This window comes from Symphalangus syndactylus, chromosome 3, assembly GCF_028878055.3.
Source record: "Symphalangus syndactylus isolate Jambi chromosome 3, NHGRI_mSymSyn1-v2.1_pri, whole genome shotgun sequence".
NCBI classification, from domain to species: domain Eukaryota; kingdom Metazoa; phylum Chordata; class Mammalia; order Primates; family Hylobatidae; genus Symphalangus; species Symphalangus syndactylus.
Window position 1 is genome coordinate 25,523,728 of NC_072425.2, and position 5,106 is coordinate 25,528,833.

The following is a 5,106-nucleotide window of genomic DNA, read 5'->3' on the forward strand; positions in this document are numbered from 1 at the left end:
CAATCCCTTTTGCTGCTTCCATACCATTACTCTCCTCTCTGCCAAGAGATCCCAATGCAGCCAATTTTCTGGACCTGTGTTCATCTCCCTGATTCCTGTGGATTCTGGCACCAGAGTCAGTCTCCATGATGGAGCTCCTGCCACATCCTGCCACATCTTTTCCTTCTTAAGTGTATTGATTCAAATATTCTTTAGAATTTTGGGGCAAAGTGGCTAAAACTTTGAATGAAGTTGCATGGCTTAGAAGCCATACATCTTTATATAGCATGTCTAACATACACTAGTTATTGAGTGCTTAATATGCACTCTGCTGAATACTAGAGGTAGGAAATGAGGGTTTCTGGCTTTAAGAATCAACAATTAGGCTGGGCATAGTGGCTCAGGCCTGTAATCCCAGCACTTTGGGAGGCCGAGGCAGATGGATCACTGGAGGTCAGAAGTTCGAGAACAGCCTGGCCAACATGATGAAACCCCATCTCTACTAAAAATACAAAAATTAGCTGGGCACAGTGACAGGTGCCTGTAATCCCAGCTACTCAGGAGGCTGAAGCAAGAGAATCACTTGAACCTGGGAGGCAGAGGTTGCAGTGAGCTGAGATCATGCCATTGCACTCCAGCCTGGGCAACAAGAGTGAAACTCCATGTCAGAAAAAAAAAAAAAAGAATCAAAAATTAGATAGGAAATTAGCTCATGTTTATGGCATGATTTGATACATAACAGCCATGCATATAATGTGAAATAGGAAGACACCAAAGGGAAGGATCCTATCAGGGTTTGATGCAGAAATTTATGCAGGAGGTCACATTTGATTTGACCTCAAAGGATGAAGAGTGAGTGAGAATGGGAAGAAAATATACACAGAAAACCCAAAGCACATCCTTGTATAGGGGATAGAGAGTGGAGTATACTGATTAATACACAGGCCCTGCAGCTAACTGTCTGCATTCAAAACCCTCTGCTATTTACCAGCTGTGTAATCTATAACTGGGGATGTCCAAACTCATGATTCTCGGGAGCTACAGTTTCTTAATCTGTAAGATGGGGAAAATAATAATATCAACCTCATCATGTTGCCACAGAGAATAAAAATGAGTACACACACATAAAGCAGTTAGAAGAATATCTGGCACATACGTTTTGAATACATGTTAGCCAATATCATTAAATTTAAGAATTTAATAACAACTCTGACTATGTGCCAGGCACAGTTCTAGGGGCTGGAGATACCACAATGAACAAGACCTGCAAGGCCACTGATCTTTTGGAATATGTGTTCTATTGGGGAAACATAGAAAATGAAGAAAATATTTAAAGGTGATTTCAGATGATGTTGAGTAATTTGTGCTGTGATGGACTGGTTGTTTAGTGTGGTCTGGAACAGTCTTCCTGTAGAGGTGATATTTGAGCTAAGACTCCAACACTGAGAAGGATTAGCCATTTGGAGATCTAGATACAGAAATTTCTAGAAAAAGAGACAGCAAGGGCAAAGACCTCAGGTGAGAACAGTCCTTCCAAGTAGAGGAATGAAAAAGAGGCCAGGCTGGTTGAGGTGGAGTGGTTGGGGGTAGGGAGACTGGTCAGAGATTAGATCAAAGAGGTAGATACGAGCGCATGAGGTAGGCCCCGCACGCAGCATGGAGTAAGGGATTTGGCATTTATTAGACATCACACAGTCAGCTAGTTGCAGAGTTGGATGAGAAATGACAATGAGGTGAACAATGAGGCTTGGCTATTTCTGAGTTTAAAAATTTACTAGACTTGAGGAGGGAATGTATTTTCCTTATTATTTTTTGGGCCACTTTGGACCAGAAGGAATTCTCTCTTTTGCTTTCCAAAATGGGCCCTTTTCACTAATTAAAGTGAGAATATTAGTAACCAGTGAGCTCAGTTGAGCCCTTATTTTGTATTCTGGACGGGAGAAAAAAATAGAAATTATAACTGAAACATAATCATGGCCTTCATTGCTCTGTAGCAGTGGCGGCTCTCTCATTGTTTTAGCCAACTGTAGTGTAGGGGAAAGACCTGGATTTGGAAGATGTTTCTTTCATTCACCAGCCAGGGGCCGGACTAACAACTGATCCCACACTTCAAGGAGTGACTGGAGATGGCTTCGTGGAGGAGCTACTGACAAAGGTGTGGAGAGGCTTAGGGAACCACCAAGAGATGATAAAGCGACTTGAGGATAAAGACAAAGGGATCTTGTTACCATTTCAGGCCTGATGGGACAAGGTAGAGAGTGATTGCAGGGACCCTGAAAGAGCCATCTTTGTAGGAAAGGGCCCTTTAACAGAGCTGTGGCTTTAACAGAATGATGAAGCTTCTGCAGAAATGTAGATCAACAAGGAGAGAACCAGGGGTGGGGGAAATGAATACCTGGACCTCTGTCTCTTCTCGTTTTGATCTTCTGCCAGTCTTTCATTGCTGAACCTACTAAATGCTAGGAAACAATTTATCTGTGGTAGGTAGAATACTAGCTCCTCAAAGGTGTCTACATCCTAATCTCCAGAATATATGAATACATTGCTTTAAATGGCGAAAGAGAACTAGGGCAGAACATGGAATTCAGGTTGCCGATCAGCTTAAGATAGGGAGATTATCATATTATCTGAGAGGCCCCCATGTAATCTGAAGTGCCCATACAAAGCAAGAAGGAAGCAGAAGAAAACTAATGATGGCCACATGAGAAGGACTTCCCCTGACATTGTAGGCTTGGAAGGGGGCCACAAACCAGGGAATGGAAGTGGCCTCTAGAAACTAGAAGCAAAGAAACAGATTTTCCCCTAGAGCCTCCAGAAGGAACAAAGCCCTACCAACATCTTGATTTCAGCCTAGTAAGACTCATATCAAAATTCTGGCCTCCAGAACTGTAAGAGAATACACTTTTGTTGTTTTTAGCTGCCAGGTTTGTACTGTGTTATGGCAGCTATAGAAAACTAATACAAAAGCCCAGCTAACACATTCCATAAAAGGACAGAGTAGAGTGGAGAAGAGTAGAAAAGATATCTTTGGCACAATGGAGGATATTTACCTGAGTTCAAGTCTTGGGTCTATCCTTATTCTATGGCTTTGGTCAAGCCAGTTTGCCCGCTGGGCCTTAGTTTCTTCACCTGTCAAATGAGGGCCATCCAGCTACTTCAATGAATCACTGTGGGGATTAAATGGCAGAATGGATGTGAAAGTGTTTTATAATCTAGCATTGCATAGAAGTAAGGCATCTGAGACATCTGCAATATAATGACCACAGGATAAATGATTCAATGAAAAAATCCCCACTTAGACATTCCTGAGTTCAAAGACTTACCTCTTACCTACATGCTTTGCCCATTATGACTTTTTTCATGTGAAAAATTAGGACATGTCTCTAAAGCATACTTCCCCATAGGGCCCAGAGCCATCCTGGCTGGGCTATAAATCTTTTCTTTCAATGTAAAGATGTATGGTTCTTGTTGGAAAAGATAGGTTGCAACATGCATATACATAGTCATGCATCCAGACACATCTTGGATGTTCTAGAAAATGAGACTGCCCATGAGAGACATAAATAGGAAGTTCATGACTTTTTAATCACACATCCCACTAGCAAATCTATTAGCCTCATGCACATATAGACACTACACATCTTCATATTAATTAATACACGTCTCATAAAGGACACTCAAATAATTGAGCTTTCCAGCTCTCCATGAAGCACATGCATGATAAAACTATACTCACATATATACCCCACACCTTCCTTACCTCCACTGGACTCACAATGAGTTTTGAGGCAAAATAAATGCTTAACACTGGCAGAAAATGTGTCTCCTGGATGACAGTCATGAGGAAAAGTCAAATTACTTTTCATGACTTTCAAAATGGCTTGAAGAAGACAAGTTGGTTTATGTATTAAATTTATCTGGAATTTACATTTTGATTGGGCAACAGTCTGGGCAAATTCCACAGTAACCTATCGATCTGACAGAGATATCTGACAGCTCCGAACAATTGCTGAAATGGCTTTTAAAACCCAGCTGGCTGGTGAGAGCTGGGGACGATTTCCCAGTGAGCCATCTCTCATTCATCTTCTAACTGTTCTCACCTCCCCCACCAGCCTTGGGGTGGCTGTCAATAAAGCCAATGGAGACATATTTCTAGAGATACGAAATAAAAAAATCCTTCTGGAGCCTACCTTCATTGCTTCTCCTGCCTTTGGCTACCCATTTGCCTCCTTTCACCTTTGATGACAATTTCGGGACTCTCTTCCTGCGTACTAAATTCACAGTCAGTTCAGAGGCTGCTTGCTTGATAATGATGAAGACAGTAACTAAATGTGTCTCTAGGTTATTAGCTCTGGCGTCTTTCTAAAATGCTTCCTCTTCTCTGTGACCCCAGGTCCAGATACTGAGCCAGGATTCATCCCTATTCTACTTCTGTCCAACACACAATGTCGTCTACGATTTTTAAAAAATTATTCCAAACCAGCATGATTTCTTCTATCCTGTGTCTGCACCTATCACTTCACACTTATCATCTGTCTTAGACTACTGTGGTTTAACTCCATGGAAATAAGTATCTACTATGTTCAGGGTATTGCTAACAGGAATGCAGAGATAAAGACAAATTTGCAACAGGCCTTCTAAAATATTATAATTTAAAAGAATGGTCGTTATCAAAGTGTGGTACTCAGGCCAGCATCTTCAGCATCATCTGAGATCTTGTTAGAGGTGCAAATTTTTGAGCCCTTCCCCCATACTACTGAATCAGAAACTCTGGATGTCTTTTAACAAAATTTCCAGGCAAGTCTAATGCAAGTGAAAACCAAACTTTTAACCAAGTTTTAAAGTATTTGAGACACATACACACAAGCTGATATTGATTTCTACAGAAAATGTGACAACAGAGTGCTAATGGAGATTCAGAGGAAGGCTTGATGAACCCTCTCAGCCAAGGCAGGGAGAATTTGGAGGACAACAGGAAGGCTTCAAGGAGGAAAGGTCGCTGTGCTATGCTTTGAAGGATGATCTAGAGGACATTCCAAGACTCAGGACACAGGGAAGCAAAGGAATAATGCCAGCATGGCAAATGTCTACCATTCATACTGCCCTTTTCCATTCCCTAACCATGGC